We start from the raw sequence: 19,466 nt of genomic DNA, 5'->3' as shown, positions 1-19,466 counted from the left end.
AATGATTTATTTTTAGGTTGAAAATAATTATTAGTACAGATAATAGTATATATAGTATAAAAATATATATAAAATATAAATATGTAATATATGTATACATACAAAATATGCATATGTATGATATACAGTATATCTGGTAAGTATATATATTATAAAACTATATACCTATAATTTATATATATTTATACTTTTGAAAATTAAAAAAAGTGCTTAATCCCATAATCAAAAATATCTATTTGGTGAATGTACCTTTTTATTTCAGATATTTTTCTGCACATGTAAATAAAATTGAATCATACATACCTAATATTTTATAAACTCTATGACTTTATTTAAAATTATAGGTGTTCCCTGGTAGCTCCGTGGGTTAAGTATCCAGCCTTGTCACTGCTGTGGCTCCAGTCGCTGCTGTGGTACAGATTTTATACCTGTCCTGGGAACTTGTGCATGCCATGGGTACAGCTAAAAAAAAAATTCTAAGGTGAACTAGGTGTCTACACTATGATGAAAACTAAAATTGGGTCAAACAGGCTATCAAGTTTTTTTCTTTTTCCTTCGTAATCTTCCCTTTTAGTCCTTATGCTTATGAGTGCCTACTTTGAAATGGTTTTATTTATTTATTTATTTATTTTTGCTTTTTAGGGCACACCCACAGCATATGGAGATTCCCATGCTAGGGTTCGAATCGGAGCTACAGCTGTTGGCTTACACCACAACCACAGCAATGCAGGATCTGAGCCACATCTAGGACCTATACCACAGCTCATGGCAATGCCGGATCCTTAACCCACTGAGCAAGGCCAAGGATTGAACCCGCATCTTAATGGATCCTAGTCAGGTTCGTCAACCACTGAGCCACAAAGGGAACTCCAGAAATAGTATAATTTAAAATGCAATTTCCCAAGAGTGGGGAGGTAGGTCTAACTTATCCTAGAACATTAGCTTTCTAGAAAATATGCTTAATAACTTTATTTTACTCTACAACTTTGATTTTCCTTTTAAAGTGTTTTTTTAATATTTTATTTTACACAAATTTATAGCTGTAATTCCCCATTGATTTTAGAACAAGCACTGAAATTAAGGATTTAATAATAGAGCATAAATGTGATACACACCTAGGTAAATGTGTTCAAGGAGATCAAAAGTATTTTTTTTCTTTCAGCAACTATACAGTTCAGTTGTGTTGGAGGACCTCACCATCAGGTCTTGCTCCCTCTTAGTAAGTGTCAAGAGAGACCAAGGTCACTGTTACTTCTTCCAAATTCCATTTTATAAGGACTCTCAATTTTAAAGGTGAGTATAATGTCCAAGTGGCAGAGCAAAAGGGCACAGCAGTAGACAGAAAAATAACTACAACTTAACCAAAATGCCACCATTTACATTGTAAATGAGATAAAGTACTAGAAAATGTACGGAATCTAAATAGCAGTTTGGGCTGCTCTGATGAAATCCTCTTGCCTGGCTTCATGTGGTCAGGTCTGGAAGAGCCCCGGGTCTGTGCTGTTGAACCAGGAAGTGTCAGGTTGTCAGTAAGCTATCTTGGCTTTCACAAATATTTACCAACCACCACCCTCTTCTCCTCATTGCTATAGAAATCAAAAAACAAGGGGAAAAAAATTGAAAAAGGACATGAATTTCAATTTCAGGTTTATGAGGAATGCTAGATAAGGAATTATAGTTTGGGGGCCCTTTTTTGGTTTTATTTTAAAACAGTAAGGTATTTGACTCCCTCGATTTGGTTAAACAGCATAGTAAGTAAATGTTTAACGAAAGCTTAAGGTGTAAGAAATGAGTCTCAGGTAGAATCTATAAGTGAAAGGTGCCTAAATATCCAGTTTACTCCACAAGTTAGCTGACTTTTGTGTCTGGAGGCTAAAAGGATAGGAGAGGGGAAATAATGGTATATATCATATGAAGGCTTATAGGTATAATTTATTTATGGTGGAGATAAATAATAATATTTAATGAAATGAAATTACAAATGAAATCATATTTAATGAAATGATAAATCATAATATTTAATGAAATAACTAACCCTGCAGGAATAGATAATTTCTATAATGTCCCTACACTAAACTCTAAATTTATACAAACAAACAAAAATTACAGTGTATATACCCATCAGAGTGTCCTTATAAGTTTGTATGATTGCTTGCGGCATGTTTTCTTAGTCCATTGGTTAATATTATGCTCGAGTCAGATATTTATTATTCCTAAGATCTTATAAAATGAGTTTTTGGTAATGTCTCTGTAGCTACTGGAAGAAAAGTACATTTTTGTGACATTAAATTTTATTTGCTTAGAGTTTGTCTTCTAAATGTATCATGTCTAAAGAGAATGACAATCTGAAAGAGTGCTACTTCAGCTGGGCAGTTTCATTTCTCCCTCCTTTTAAATCTGTCTTTGGCTTATGCAACACCAACAGAATGGGGTGAATTCTAAAGTATTTATTTACTTTATAAAGATATTAATTTTTCCAACAGACTTCATATATCAGAAGGTCCTTGGGAATCAAATCTTATCTCTCTCTTTCCTTCTCCCTGCCCTCCCCTGTTTGGTAAAACTTGTAAATTGTTTCATTGACCTTGAACATTTTGTTCACATCCTTTGAAAAAAGGCAGGGGTGAAAAATGATGTTTTTCAAAGTACTGTATTACAAAAGAAAGAGTGCCTGTTAGTCCATGTTCTGGATAATAATACTTCTCAGGTTTCTAATTTGGGAATGCACAGATAACAAGAATATCAGAGCTAGGTGGAAAGACTTTTAACGATAACTTCAAGCCTTTGAGTTACTAGAACTGGAAGAGATTTAAGAGGTCACTTAGTTCTGCTCTGAACCTAGACAAAATATTGTCAAACAAATTTTTCTTAATATAAATATGATATAGAAGCTCAATGCAAATAATTGTGAAAAATTAAAAATACTCCTTTGTGATGTTCCCGTCGTGGCACAGCAGAAACGAATCCAACTAGGAACCATGAGGTTGCAGGTTCAATCTCTGACCTTGCTCAGTGGGTTGAGAATCTGATGTTGCTGTGAGCCGTGGAGCAGGTCGCAGATGTGGTTCCGATCCAATGTTACTGTGGCTGTGGCATAGGCCAGCAGCTGTAGCTCTGATTTGATCCCTAGCCTGGGAACCTCCACATGCTGCTAGTGCAGCTCTAAAAAGAGAAAAAAAAAAAAAAAACAAATCTTCTGTGCACTCTAGTTTGATTTTCTAATTTTTTTATGTTTTTTGTCTTTTTTGGGGTGGGCACACTAGCAGCATATGGAGGTTCCCAGGCTAGGGGTCAAATCAGAGTTGTTGCTGCTGGCCTACACTAGAGCCACAGCGATGCAGGATCCGAGCCACCTCTGCGACCTACACCACGGCTCACGGCAATGTTGGATCCTTAATCCACTGAGCAAGGCCAGGGATTGAACCCGAAACCTCATGGTTCCTAGTCGGATTTGTTAGCCACTGTGCCATGACGAGAACTACATCCTGATTTTTAAAATAAGCAGAAGGAGTTCCCGTCGTGGCACAGTGGTTAACGAATCCGTCTAGGAACCATGAGGTTGCGGGTTCGGTCCCTGCCCTTGCTCAGTGGGTTAAGGATCCGGCGTTGCCGTGAGCTGTGGTGTATGTTGCAGACGAGGCTTGGATCCCGCGTTGCTGTGGCTCTGGCCTAGGCTGGCGGCTACAGCTCCGATTAGACCCCTAGCCTGGGAACCTCCATATGCCACGAGAGTGGCCCAAGAAATGCCAAAAAGACAAAAAAAAAAAAAAAGAAAGAAAAAGAAAAAAAATTAATAAAATAAGCAGAGTTTATTTTTATTTTAATGAATTTTCTCCTTTAATCTTTTAGTGTGCCAAATAAAATTACATTCTCAAAACATTAAACTATTTCTTTTCTTGTGGTAAACCTAACTTGATCTTTATATAATATCTTTTGTATACATTGTTAAAGGCAGATTTATAGTAAAGCTAAGAGAATTGAAGCTTCAGGACCCCATACTTGCCCAAACACTCTCCAATATCTATCAATCTATTTGTACATTTCTGCTCCCAAATTATACCATTTTTGTTTTGTCTTAGATTATAAGATTGTCTAAATGTCACGTAGGACAAGATTTATATTATTATTTTTTTTCAAAAATTTTTTGGTTGTTTGATTACATTTTTACTTTATATATATACATATATATATATATATTTTTTTTTTCTTTTTGCCTTTTCTAGGGCCGCTCCCGCGGCATATGGAGGCTCCCAGGCTAGGGGTCTAATCGGAGCTGTAGCTGCCGGCCTATGCCAGAGCCACAGCAATGCGGGATCTGAGCCGCATCTGCAACCTACACCACAGCTCACAGCAATGCTGATCCTTAACCCACTGACCAAGGCCAGGAATCGAACCCACAACCTCATGGTTCCTAGTTGGATTCATTAACCACTGAGCTACGATGGGAACTCCTAGATATATTTTTAAATCAACAAGCTCATTTAAAAGAAAAGATTTTGTGGGCTTTTGATTGGATTTATATTAAATTTATGCTTTACTCTGAGGACAGCTGACATCTATACAATCTGGCCATGGTGGAATACCAGGGACTAGGTTTACCCCTTGTCTTAAACAACTAAAGGCATATAAAATGATTTTGAGACATTAGACAACATTAATTAGACATTAGACAACACAGGGTGCAGAACTGTGACCGCTTAGAGGGGAAAATAAATGAGGAGGGCCATACGAATGCCCTGCATTGCTAGCTGGAGAGACTTTCAGGCTGCAGTGTAGTTGGGGAGAACCCACACATAGCCTGGTGTGCTACTCCAATTCTGTATTTTTAGCATAGATTCAGGGCTGCCAAGGCTGCTAGAATTCACAAGGCAGAGTACCAGAGGAAAGAGCGAAAGAGAGCTCTGGAGTTCTGCAGAGGGTTCTTCTTAAAGCTGCAGCTGAGTAATGAATGGCACACATGTGTGGCAAAACTATCTAAGGCTGGTAAAGAACATGAAAAGATCATGTAAACAATCCTAAAATTTCATACAGGGCTGAGAATAGCTTGTGTTTCTGTCATCCTCTGTGGAAAGGCCTAACACACAGGATATCAAGTAGAATACTCACAAAGGGTACTGAGTGGTAGGACAAATTAGTCTTAGACTAGCAGGCTCTTCTGGTCCCACACTCTTAGGTTTTAAAAAGCAGGTTTCAAAAGGATTAAGTAACTTAACCATGTCCCAGAGCAAGATTAAGAATATGTATAAGAATACAGAAATATCCAGGACCAAAGTAAAATTCACAATATCTGGCATCCAGTTTAAGAAAATAACAGGCATACAAATAAACAAGGAAATACAATTCATAATGAGGGAAAAAAAAATCAATCAGTTAAAATTAATCTAGAAATGACACAGATGAAAAATCAGTAGAAAAGAACCTTGAAATGCTATTGTAAATATTCTCTATGTGTTCAATAATGTAGAGGAAAGAATGAGCCTTATGAAAAATCCCAAATCAAGCTTTAGAGATGAAAACAGTGGCTGAGGTTAACAGCAGGTTGAAATTTTAGAATAAACACTAGTGGACTTGAAGATATAGCAATAAAAACTATTCAAATGAAACATACAGAGAAAAAACAAAAAGGTTAATAGGTCTAGTTGTGGAACAAGGTATAGAGGAGATAATATATCTTTTATATAAAATTATGTATATATAACATTAGTGTCCCCAAAAGAGAATTGAAAAAGTGAGGTCAGAAAAAAATGTCTAAAGAAATAATGTCTGAAAAATTCCAAATTTGATGAAAATCATAAATCTAGAGATCAAAGAAGCTCAACTAATACAAAGGACAAGAAACATACATAAAACTTCACCGACATATATCGTAATCAAATTGCCTAAAACTGATAATTAAAAAATATTAAAGTGGTAAGAGAGGAAAAAAAAACCATAAACAACATAAGCAGAATACAGATGGGCAACATCTCTAAAGCACTGAAAAAAATAATCCATCAATGTAGAATTCCATACCTGCCAATTTATCTTTCAAAACTAAAGGGCAAAAACAGACTCTTTCAAACCTACAAAAGCTAAAAGAATTTACTACCAGCAGACTTACTATAAGAACTGTTTGTGGAAGCCCTTTAGGCAGAGAGAAAATGATACAAGTAGAAATCTAGATCTATGCAAAGGAATAAAAAGCCCCAGACAGAGGTAATAGGTACATAAATATAAATGACGTTTAAACAAATCTTTTCAAGTGATAATTGAAGGCTTAAAGCTAAAATAATAACAATACATTGTGAGTTTTATAACAACAGCAACACATGTGGATTATACAATATATAAAACTACAGCACAAAGCCTGGGGGAGGGAAACTGAATATAAGCTGTTGGAAGCTTCTTAAACTATTTGTGAAGTGTGGACAATATGGAGCTTTCTTTTCCAGGATCACTGTTTATTTTTATATTTTATCATGTTTGCTTTTATGTCCTTCATAAACAGCCTAAATTTTAAAACATATGCCTTGCCAATTTTATATTATATTTATTTTTAAATTCAGCTGTAATTTTTATCAAGGACCATAAACATGTAGTTTAAGTCATATGATGTTACAAAAACAATATTCTTCCAACTTTCTCCATCCACATCTTCCATTATTCTACAATAAATATTTTCCAGTCTTTCAAGTTAGTTCTAATAATATTTATTTTCACCTTTCTTTCCTTCCTTCCCTCCCTCCTTTCTTTTTCCTTCCTTCCTTCCTTCCTTCCTTCCTTCCTTCCTTCCTTCCTTCCTTCCTTCCTTCCTTCCTTCCTTCCTTCCTTCCTTCCTTCTTTCTCTCTTTCTCTCTTTCTCTCTTTCGTCTTTTAGGCCTGTACCTGTGGCATATGGAGGTTTCTAGGCTAGAGGTAGAATCAAAGCTATAACTGCTGGCCTACACCACAGCCACAGCAACACAAGATCCAAGCCGTGTCTGAGACCTACACCATAGCTCACAGCAGTATAGGATCCTTAACCCACTGAATGAGGCCAGGGATCGAACCCGCATCCTCGTGGATACCAGTCAGATTCATTTCTGCTGAGCCACGATGGGAACTCCAATTTTCATATTTCTAATATCATTCTTGTACTACTATTTAAAATTTTTCCATTTGTTTTACTTTCTACTTATTTCATGCTTTAGGAGAGATTTATCTTTTTTACATTCCCCCACACAGACTTCTCCACCCCCACATACTCCTATTTGTTACACCGTAAGTATTTTGTTAAATGAATATTCAGTGTCAATATTAACATGACCATAAAAATTTTGTTCACATCTAAGCTACACAGTATACTATAATTACATTTCCTTCCTTGTGCAATCTTATTTTTTTTTGCTAAGTTTTTTGTGTATCTATTACTAATTGAGCCTCAAAATTCCCAAAACAACTGCAAGATTTCTTTCAATATGATCAATTTAAGTAATATGAATATTTCACTTTTAAAAATCTTAAAGACATCCTTCTTGTTCTTGCTATTATGGTAATAGTCATTTGTTAACAACTTTCTAGAAGGGAACTGCCCTTTTGGCCTGATTTCTTTTTTTTTCTTTTCTTTTTTTTTTTTTTCCTGTCTTTTTAGGGCCACACCTGTGGCATATGGAAGTTCCCAGTCTAGGGGTCAAATTAGAGCTGTAGCTGCTGGCCCGTGCCACAGCCAGAGCAACGCAGGATCTGAGCTGTGTCTGTGACCTACACCACAGCTCACGGCAACGCTAGATCCTTAACCCACTGAGCAAGGCCAGGAATCAAACCTGTATCCTCATGGATGCTAGTCAGATTCGTTTCTGCTGAGCCACGTCAAGAACTCCTGGCCTGATTTCAAAGTGACTGTAATAAGCAAGGATTGTCTGCTAACTGAGCTGATCTATGATGGACATGTAGAGAGACAGAGAAATTCATCTTTTCTTCTAATTCACTGAGGTTTTTTTTTTTTTTTTTGAGTTGTTTATTTCTGCAGCATAATTTAGTCTGTCTTGACTGTAATAGTATTCGTAGCCAAAAATAACTGCTCTATCTCAGGCTGACCTTCACTCATCCCATCCTTTGCTTCTGCCATCAATCTAGGAAGTCCTTTACCTCTTCCTTTTTTTGCATCTCTTGTTTTTTTGAATGGCAACTCTTCGTCTTTCTTATTTTACTCTCTTATTATGGTAGCACATATTCTCCAGTAGCTTCCTTGGAAAGTAAGGTTTTTGAGACTCTAAATGTCTGGAATGTATCACACTAAATGTGATTTATAACTTGGCTGAATTCAGGTATCTATGTTAGCAGTATTTTCCCCTCAACATTTGGAAGATGTTCATTCTTTAATCACTTGCTGAAAGTGTTATTATTTGAAATCCAGTGCCATTTTAATGGAACCTGTTTTTCATTTTGGAAGTTTACAGAGTCTTCTTTTTGTCCTGAGGGTTCTGACATTTCAGTGATGTGCCCTCGTGTGCCTTTGTGCTTTGTAATTGAATCTGGCAATGCATGTACATTAATCCTGGAGATTTTCTTATATTGTTTCTTTAGTAATGTCCTCCCTGCCATTTTCTCTGAGTTCTTTTTAGAATTCCTATTAGTCAGCCTTGATTGATCCTGTAATTATTTTATCTTTTTTCTACCATTTCAAACCCTTCATCTTTCTGTTCTATTTTCTTAGAGATTTTCTCAATTTTGTCTTCGAATCCATTGCTTGGTTTTGTTTTGTTTTTCATCTGTATCTATCATCTATCTGTCTGTCTATCTATCTATATATCATATATCTATAAATCTATCTGTTTTTTTTTTGTTTTTTGTTTTTGGCTTTGCACAACATGCAGTGTCTTGCCTTTTTTTTAGGGCCACACCCTTGGCATATGGACATTCCCAGGCTAGGGGTCTAATCGGAGCTATTGCTGCCAGCCTACACCACAACCACAGCAATGCAGGATCTGAACCACATCTGCAACATACATCACAGCTCATGTCAATGCCAGATCCCCAACCCACTGATGGAGGCCAGGGATCAAACCCGGTACCTCATGGTTCCTAGTCGGATTTGTGTCCACCGCACCATGACAGGAACTCTAACACGCAGTGACTTGATGTGGGATCTCAGCTTCTAGAGTGGAGACTGAACCCAAGGCCACAGTGGTGAAAATACTGAGTCTTAACCACTAGACCACCAGGGAACTCCTTTCATATATATATTTTCAAATTTCCAGAGCTCTTTTATGTGGTCAGAGGGTTGTCTTCCTTTCTTCCTTCTTTCCTTTTTCCCTTCCTTTTTTTCCTTCCATTTTTCCTTCCTTCTTTCTTACCTTTCTCCCTTTCTTCCCTCCTTTCTCTCTATAGTTTTTTTTTTTTTTGAATCTTGTTGTTCTTTTGCTTCCTGAATTTCCCTCCTGTGTCCTTGTTTATTTTGATCTTGCTAGAGGTTTTAACCAATGTCTAAGGTTAAATGTTTTTACCAATGTCTAAGGCTCTTCATTCATATTATGAGTCAGTAAAATCTAATTGCAATTTCTGGGAACATGAATTTCACCATTATGATTTTTGTTGTGGAATTCTGGTAAGTTCCATACAACACTTTAAGAACATTTATTTCCATTACTAGCTAGCTAAGGAAATTTTTAAAAAAAGAATGGATTTTGTACTTCAACAATGCTTTCTTGGCATCTATTGAAATCATCATATACTCTTTAATGTGTTAATGTAGTTTCTTAATGGTGGGGTTTCTAACAGCATATTTCAGAAGGGCTTTGTTGCCCTTTTCCTTCTCAGAGGAGAAGCTAGAATTTTCTGTTTTCTAAGAAAGGGGAAACTGGGGTGGAAGGCTGACAATGCTGTCCATGCTGCCTGTGTTTAGGGCTGGGGTTGCACTCTCTTTGCTCCATGCACTGCAGAAGTTAAGATTTTTCCCTTCAAAACAAAGATTTGACCTAAAAAAATGATGACATATTTTAAAGAGTCACGTAAGTTTGTTGCTACTCTTAGACTTTTTTTGTGTTTTTGCTTTATCAACAGCCCCATGGAATTAAATCTCCTTACTAGCATGACATCTAAGGCATATCTTTTGACACTTTTTAAGGATAAGAAAAGGTATTTATAAGATGTTTTTTTCAGTGAGCTCCTCATCTGTGGTTTAGCTACTTTCCTTACCACAGCATAGCTTTCCTCCTACTCTTTATCGTCACGTGGCAATCAAAAGACCAAGAGTTTTTTTTTTTCCTTCTTCGGTATTTTACTCTTTTACATAATTCCCCAAAGAAGAAGGAAGACTAAGAAGCCTGTTTTAATCATTAGCATCAGCTATGAAAGATTGTCTTATTTGCCTGGTATGCCAAAGGATATTTAGCTAAGATTTTTCCTTAAGCATTAGGCTAAGAAATTATATGCAGAAGTCTCAGAGATTATTGGTAGATTGAAAAAATGGAAGGCAGCCTAAGGGGGTCATGGCAGAGCTTAGACCTGGGAACAAAGCCAAGAGGTGTTAGGCCTGCTTCTCTCTAACTAGCAAGTCACTAGCCTCTCTGAGCCCTTGTTTCTTCACATATGAAATAAGGAGACTTGACTTCACTACATTGTCTCTACAGTCTTTTTGGACTTGAACATTCTTTTGTATTCAAAACAATAGCAACTCCAAAAAATATTCAATAAATGGGTATATGCGCTTCATTGTTTATGTATAAACTTCATTATTACAATTATTTTAGAATTGGATATTTTCCTTTTTTGTTATCCTTTTATTTTCAAATATATGAAATAAAAGGCTCCCTGGAGAACCATAAACTATCTCTACAGTAGGCAGAATAATACCCCCAGCCGCAGATGTCCATGACCTAATCCCTGAAACCTGTTACTGGGTTACCTTACATGACAAAAGGACTTTGCAGATATGACTAAGTTAATGATTTTGAGATGGATAGTTTATCCTGGATTATCAGGTGGGCAGAAACAAAGGTCTTTATACGTCAAAGAGGGAGGCAGAAGAGCTCAGAATGATGTAAGGAAGGAATCTGCCATTGCCTGCTCTGAAAATGGAAGGGTGCTATCAGCTGAGGAATGCAGGGGGCCTCCAAAAGCTAGAAGGGCCAAGAAAATGGACTCACACTTAAGAGCCTCCAGGAGCGAGTGCAGCCCTGTTGAACCCTTGATTTTTACCCTCATAAGACATATTTGAGATTTCTAATCCCTAGAACTAGACAATAATAAACTTGCTTTGTTTTAAACCTCTAAGTTTGTGATAATTTGTTACAGCTGTGGTAGGAAACAAATATCTCTATGCACGTTGTTCACATAGTGGCAAACTATTCTAAATAACCAAGAGTTGTGCCCTATTGAATTAGTGGTTTATATTGTAGCTAAAGGAATAATTATAAAATTAATTAATCATGCTTCTGTGTACCATTGTATTCCTAAGTCTAATTACTTCCTGGGACTATGTTTTATTCTTAGGATTCATAGCATGTTGGATCTGGAGAGAACCATAAATGATCAAATGAAGTCTAGCACCCTCTTTTTTATGAGAAGAAATTAAGATGCTTTGAGATTAAAACAGTGAGTTTTTCTATAACCATCTAGCTAGCTGCCTGTAGACATTAAGATTAAAATTGAAGACTTCTGGCTCCCAGACTAGTATTAGTCCCACTACACCATACGCTTTCCAGCTGCAAGTGTTAGAGCATGAAATGTTTATTAAATCTCTTAGTGTGAAATATTAAGGATTATGAAATTCAAATGTGGCTTGTATGATTTAACTCATTCTCACTAAGAAGTAGTGTAACAGAGTGGATCTGATCTAGGACCCCAAAGACAGATTGCTTTTATGCAAATCCCATCTCTAGTACTTCCCAGCCTTGTGATCCTTGACAAGTTACTTAACCTTCCCATGCTTTCATTTCCTTATCTGTAAAATGGGGATGGTGGAGTTCCCATTGTGGCTCAGTGGTTAACGAATCTGACTAGGAACCATGAGGTTGCAGGTTCAATCCCTGCCATTGCTCAGTGGGTTGGGGATCCAGTGTTGCCATGAGCTGAGGTGTAGGTCACAGATGCGGCTCAGATCCAGCATTGCTGTGGTCCTGGTATTGGCTGGCAACTAAAGCTCGGATTAGACCTCCAGCCTGGGAACCTCCATATGCTGTGGGTGCGGCCCTAAAAAAGACCACAAAAAATAAAATAAAATAAAATAAAATAAAATAAAATAAAATAAAATAAAATAGGGATGGTAATACTACCAAACTCATAGGGTGGTGGGAAAATTTAACTACATTACTGTAAGGCTTATAGAAAAGGGCCTGGACTATATTTAGTAGTAAATAATTATGAGTAATTGCTCTTATGAACAGAAGACTGTATAATAAGAACAGACTATTTCAGTTAAACAAAACAATATTTTTATTGTAAAAAATAATGTTTATGAATAATATTAATTTCCTTTTCCTGTTGTGATTATTAGCCACCTCCTACGGTGAAAGCATGAACACTTAATCCTAAACCAGGGGCCAGATATTCTATATGTTGCCTGTCATCTGAAAGTCGTGTCCTCTCCCATGCCACCAGACATTTTGTGGACAATTAGCACATGACTGTCACAAGCAGTCTTGCTAATTAAAGTCACATTAATACCAAAGGACTGTACAATGCCTAGCTCTATACTATCGTTTCTGCCAGCTGGATTGTTTCGAGAACAAAGTGGCTGATGTTCTGTTTCGTTTCTTTCATAATGCTGAGTATGGGTATCTGATAGACTTGCTTAGGCTGGCAAACTTGGGAGGAGAAGTACTAGATTTGTATGCATCTTCAAGAATGAGGCAGTTCAAAGCTAAAGTGAGCCAGGAAAGAAACAGGAAGTGAAAACATACAACGGAAAGACATAGGTAGATAGAGGAAGAAAAAAGAGGAAGGAAGAAAGAAGGAGCCGTGAAAGGACATGAAAGATAAATGAAAACACTAAATAGAGAAGAAACTTTAAGAGGCAGTTTAGGGAAACAAGAGACATGGTTTTATGTGAAGTGTTTCTGCTGCCTAAACCCATGCTTCTCAAACTTGAATGTGCATCAGAGTCACCTGGAGAACTTGGGTTTTTTTTTTGTTGTTTGTTTGTTTAGGGCCACACCCGTGGCATATGTAGGTTCCCAGGCTAGGAGTTGAATCAGAACTGTAGCTGCTGGCCTATGCCACAGCCACAGCAATGCAGGATCCAAGCTGTAGCTGCAACCTATACCACAGCTCAGGGCAATGCCAGATCTGTAACCCAATGACCGAGGCTGGGGATCAAACCTGCGTCCTCATGGATACTAGTCACATTCACTTCCACTGAGCCGTGATGGGAACTCCTGGAGGACTTGTTAAGCTAGGTAGTATCGGCAGAGATTCTGATCCTGCAAGTCAGTGTGGAGCACAATTACGCAGAGTCTAACAAGCTCAAAGGTGATACTGATGCTGCTGGTCTGGAGACACTGAGATATTATTTGCACAGATATTATTAATGTTCTTGGTTTCTTAATATAAATAATTCCCTAATAGGTCATATAAAGATCTACTTTTTCCCATGTACTGCCTCTGTCAAGGGGACCAAGAGACATTTGGAATAAAGTCCTAGTGGCTTGATATTATTTTCCATCAGAATGATATAAGGAACTTCAGTAAGTTTTTTAGCTTTTTGAAGAAAAGCATGAATTTCTGTAGTCTGGAATTGGATGCCAAAGAACCAGAAAACATCTGCATTACTTTGGTTACACCTGGAATTCTCCAGGTCTCATCTAAACTACAGCCTATTTTTTTTCTCTCTTATTTATTGTCCCATTTACAAGGAGGATATTTTGGTGTGTTATATTGAATTCTTCTTCATTTCGAATTAGCAGATTACTGGTTTCTATAATGAATACTTTGAGATGTTGGGCAAGGAAGTGACTGAGATTGAAATCCTTTAGCTGTGCTTTTTTTTTTTTTTTTTGTCTTTTCAGAGCTGCACCCACAGCATATGGAGGTTCCCAGGCTAGGAGTTTAATTGGAGCTGTAGCCACCGGCCTACACCATAGACGAAGCAATGCCAGATCCAAGCTGCCTCTGCAATACACACCATAGCTCACAGCAATGCCGGATCCTTAACCCACTGAGCAAGGCTAGGGATTGAACCTGTGTCCACATGGATGCTAGTCAGATTCGTTTATGCTGAGACAAGATGGGTACTCCTAGCTGTGCTTCTCAAACTTCATGTGTGTCAGAATCCCTAGGGATCTTGTTAAAAATCCAGATTCTCATTCAGCGGGTCGGGTGTGGGGTCTAAATTCTGCATGTGTAACAGACTCTCAAGTGCTATTGATGCTGCCAGTTTACAGTTCATACGTTCAGTAGTAAGACCCTGGGTGGTGCATGTGCAGGTGGTTCTTGAACTTTAGTAAGGATAGGTATCAGTGGAGGGCTTGTTAGAACAGATTTTTGGCCTATAGCCCCCGAGTGTCTGATTCAGTGGGAGTGGGGCCTGAGAACTTGCATTTCAAGTCTGAGATGATGCTGGGAAGAGTGCAGTTCTGACAATGACTAATCTATTGTCTAACCTCCTCATTTTACTGATGCTTAGTGCATGCCAGAGATTGACTGCTAGTTGTTAAGATTTGCTTTCAAATATGTCTGACCAAGTCACCGGTGGTTTCTTCATTGATAAATCCAATGGACTTCTCTCAGCCTTCACATTACTTGGCTTCTTGGTGGCTTCTGATGTGGTTACTCCCGTCTTGATAGCCTCATCTCTCTTGGTTATTGTAGTAGAATTTTCTTTGTTTCCTTTTACTTCTCTAATGCCGACTCTTTTCTATCTCAGATTCCTTTGTAAGTTTCTCTCTTTATCACCCTTGTGCTCTTATCTCACCACTCTGCGGGATGTTGGCCTCTATCATCTGTTACCAAGACCACATCAGTGATCTTCTCTCAATCTCTCTGCCTTGGTCTTGAGTCTCCACACCCCCCTGTCCACCTCTACCAGAGTGATCTTTCTAAAATACTAAAGTGGTTATATTCTCACTGTACTCAAAACCCTATGGTAGCTTCCTATTTGTTCCCATTGTTCTGTTTGGATGTATTCCAAACTCTTGAGTTTGGCGAAATGGCTCTCTATAGTCTAGCTCTTATCTACCTTTTCTTCTCATCATGCCTACTTGGGAATCTTCACAGACATACTTAAAAACAACCAATTTCCATAGAGGCTCCATAGGAGTTCCCTGGTGGTACAGTGGGTTAAGGATCTGACACTGTTACTGCCGTGGCTCGGGTCACTGCTCGTGTTTGATCCCTGGCCTGGGAACTTCGACATGCCAAGGGTGTGGCCAAAATAAAACCCCAAACAAACCAAAAACATAGAGACTACATGATTTCATGCCTCCGTACCTTTGTTCATGCTCTTTTCTCTTCCTTAGGTGACCATCCCAGGAAGCAGTGACCACTTTCTTCTTGTCCTCACACATTATAATGACATCAGGAATACTTTACATCTTAGTTTACATGTCTGATTCTCTCTACCAGATTGTAAAGGTCTTGAGAGCAAAATTATTTTTTCCACTCAGTGTCCCTGTGCATTGCTCAGTGCCTTACACATTGCCTGCCTGTTTTCTGAGCAAATAAATGAATAGCAGAGATTGAGGAAGCAGCAGCTGATAAAGACCTGGGTGACTGTGTCAGTTTCCTAAGTCTGCTGTAACAAATTGCCACAAATTTGGTGGCATAAAACAACAAAACTTTATTCTCTCATAGTCCTGGAGGCCAGAGGTCTCAAATCAAGGTGTTGGCAGGGCTGCACACTCTCTGGAGATTCAGTGATTCCTTCCTCCCCTTTTCCAGATGCCGGAGGCTCTAGCTATTCCTTGAGTTGTGGCTGTATCACCTCAATCTCTGTTTTCCACTTTTCTCTTCTTTGTCTGATGAGGACACTTTTCATTGCCTTTGGGGTCAACCTGGCAATCCAGGGTGATCTCATCTTGAGACGCTTAACTTAATTTCATCTGCGTCTTCAAACTTTTTCCAAATATGGTCACAGTCTCAAGTCTGATGGTTAAGACATGGACATATGCTGTTTGGGGTCATCATCCTCCTCACTACAGTGACCTTGGAAAAAATAAGGGTGATATTCCTAAGTAGAAATCGGAAAGAGGCAGAAGCTTCTCTTCTACCCTCTGGATCCCATTTAATAACAATGAGTAGAAAGGGGTAGACATGCACTCTGCTTTTCCAGTTCTCTTTAAGCCAATTATCACCCACAAACTCTTACTCCTTAAAAAAGTGTGTGTGTGTGTGTTTTGGGGACATGGGTCAAGCACTAAGAACAGTCTTCTTTTTGCTTAAATCAGACCAAATTCTTTTCCTGAAGCTTAAAAAGAACAAAACAGAACAAACCAACAAAAAGCACAAGGATCTCATCTATTAGTCTTTGAAAAGTAATACTTTCTGAACTGATCGGTTTTCTTATAACTTTACATTTATCCTGGAGGAGGGGAAACTATTTCATTTCTTGTTATGGTACCTTGTCTTCTTTAATGAAGTCTTTGGATGAAAATATGAATTTGGGAGTTCCTGTCGTGGCGCAGCAGAAACGAATTCAACTAGGAACCATGAGGTTGCAGGTTTGATCCCTGGCCTTGCTCAGTGGGTTAAGGATCTGGCATTGCCATGAGCTGTGGTGTAGGTCACAGATGTGGCTCGGATCTGGCGTTGCTGTGACTGTGGCATAGTCCAGCAGCTGTAGCTCTGATTCGACCCATAGCCTGGGAACCTCCATATGCCATAGGTGCAGCCCTAAAAAGCAAAAATAAAAAAAAAAAAGAAAATAAGAATTTGTACTGGATGAGAGCAAGTGGAGAAGTAGAGTTGGGAAAAGCAGTTGTGGAAACTGCGGGGATGGGAGACTGGGCAAGGACCTGAGCACACTGGTCCAGATCCCAGCCCCACCACTTACTCTGCATTTTGTACATGATCCCCTAGCACTGAAGCCAGAGTTTCCAGAGTGAACAGCTTTCATTTCCATTAGGGACTGACTTACAGTCTCCAAGATCAAACCTTTCCCTCTGACTTTGCAATTGAAGGTTGAAGGCTTTCTCATCTAGTCCACAACTATGGGAAAGCTCAGGAAGAGTGAGGAAAACGTGAAACTACAGGATGAAGAATCTATAGAGCTACATTTCCCTTTATTTTTCCACAAGACAGGATACTGTAATTTGTCAAACCCCCAAACAAAACAAAACAGGGCTGTTGTTAATACAGACAAATGAGCACAGCTGCAGAAAAGTTTCCACATGAAATCTTTCAGTCCTAAATAGTCGTTTTTGCAGTTTTGTGATCGCTTTTCCAGGATTCTTTTTCCCCTCAGTGTTTATTCATTTTAACTATTTGTTCCATGCCACAAGCTCTGTTCTGTTAGATATATTTTTGACAGTGCTGCTTTCCATAGAGCAGTTTTGCAATATTCTACTCAATGTCACCAGTACATATGTGTCATTTTGGTTGGCACAATAGCTTTAGCAGTGAAATGTTTTGATTATGTAGTCTACTGGAAGAACTGCTGTTTCGCTCCCCTCTGTACCCCCATTCTCAGCATTTGGATGACATAGCACCTCCCTCCCCACCCCCTGAAGCTTGCGGCTAAACTGTTGTGCCACAAATTAATTCAGTGAAAGCTTGAAATCCAGTATGTCATACAGCTCAAATGTAGGCCAGGTGTGTTGAGAGTTTTCCAAGTGTTTGACTATATTTTGGTTAAGTTGAATTTTCTAAGCTGGCTTGAATTGCTGTGAAAGTGAGAAAGCCAGGCTGAAAAAACTGGTGTTTGATCATTTCAGGCTGAAATTTAAACCTCAAGTAAAACTCAGGGAATCCAAAACCTATTCAAAACAGAAAGAAGAAAGTTTGATGTGACATTTCTGTGATGGAAACTGATGACTTATGCATTTTTACTGTTGATTCTTAGCTTGTCTTCCTCTTTTGCCAGTATATATTTATCTCTTTGGGAATAATACCATGTTACAGTAAAACTGCTTTCATTTTGACTGCATTGTTATACTCAGACACATAGGGTTGATGTTTACTTTTGCCCTGACAAGAAAGAGTTTCCAAAGAATGCCGTACGTGCTTGTGAGATAAATGTTTAACCCATGTAGAGAAGAGGGATCTCTGGGCCTTTGTAAAACTGTATCAGTACAGAAATGATTTGAATATAAAGAACTCCAAAATCAAAATGACAGGGTATTCATATCTAAAAGCAGAGTCCAAAGTTTTCTACTTGGCAATTTTATGGGCTTTCAGAATTATGCAGTATAAATGAAAGTAATAGAAATTGAGCTTAAATATAAAATAATTTTATGATACTTTTTACAATGTGTCTACTTCTTTAGATGGACTTTTATCTAAATTAGTAAGATAGGTGCTTCCGTCATGGCTCAGCCATAACATACCTGACTAGTATCCATGAGGACTTGGGTTCGATCACTGGCCTTGCGCAGTAGGTTAAGGATGCAGAGTTGCTGTGAGCTGTGGCATAGGTCACAGACATGGCTGGGATCATGCGTTGCTGTGGCTGTGGCTATGGCTGTGGTGTAGGCCGGCAGCTGCAGCTCTGATTGAGCCCCTAGCCTGGGAACTTCCATATGCCATGAGTGTGGCCCTTAAAAAAAAATTAAGGAAATACAGAAAAAACAAAACAAGACAAGAAACCACCTCTAATCCTACTACTTATTAGTAATAGTTATTCACATTTTTCGGATTATTTTTAGCATTTTTGTGTATATGTTACCTTTTTAAAAAATAAATTAAGACCAATTAATGTGCTGTTGGAACAACTGAATATCCATTTGGAAGAAGACAAATGATCTTTGACCTGTATCTCACTCCATACACAAAAAATTAATTTGAGATAGGTCATAGACCTAAACTTAAAATCAGAAACATAAAGCTTTGAGAAGAATAAAAGAGGCTATCTTTACAATCTTGGGATAAAAATTTCATGGAAAAAAACACAAAAAGCATTAACCATAAGAGAAATAATGTTAAATTGAATTGTGCAAAATTTCTTTGCTTGTTAGACGACACCATTCAGGTAGGACCAGATGAATTATAAACTAGGAAAATATTCTCAGCCCTAAATTTGGCCAGTGGAGAGAAGAAGTAATATTTTAAATCACTTTAGATTGTTTTAGGCCACTCTAGGCCTCCAAAAGTCCTTCCATAGATTTTCAAATCAAATTGTTTTCCTTAATGTTTGAAAATTATGTCCAGGTTTATGATACTAAATATTTGGAGATCGCTTTCTAAAAAAAAAAAAGAAAAAAAATCCCGTTTGTAGTGTTTGCTCATTTCCGTGGTTATACATACTCCTGCTTTGGTTAATTTCAAATTTGCCAATGGGGAGAGATGCATGATAACTTGCTACCACTTTGTATTTCTACCATGCACATATAAATATAAACAACTTCAAGAGCATATAT

The 19,466-nt window shown here is 38.0% G+C and overlaps 1 long non-coding RNA gene across 4 annotated transcripts in view; it reads left to right on the top strand.

Moving 5' to 3' along the window:
• LOC125117228 (uncharacterized) overlaps window positions 1-19,466 on the top strand; it is a 191,113-nt gene that overhangs the window by 41,207 nt on the left and 130,440 nt on the right. The window contains exon 4 of one of the 4 annotated variants that reach the window (XR_007132551.1): window positions 1,163-1,665. The exons of the other annotated variants lie outside the window; for them this stretch is intronic. This is a non-coding gene — a long non-coding RNA (uncharacterized LOC125117228). Of the gene's footprint in view, window positions 1-1,162; window positions 1,666-19,466 lie in introns of those variants that run through there. 4 annotated transcript variants of the gene reach the window in all.

Source organism: Phacochoerus africanus, chromosome 2 (assembly GCF_016906955.1).
Source record: "Phacochoerus africanus isolate WHEZ1 chromosome 2, ROS_Pafr_v1, whole genome shotgun sequence".
Lineage (NCBI taxonomy): Eukaryota > Metazoa > Chordata > Mammalia > Artiodactyla > Suidae > Phacochoerus > Phacochoerus africanus.
Note: the sequence above shows the minus strand (reverse complement) of the source record. Positions and strands in the feature narration are given on the sequence as shown.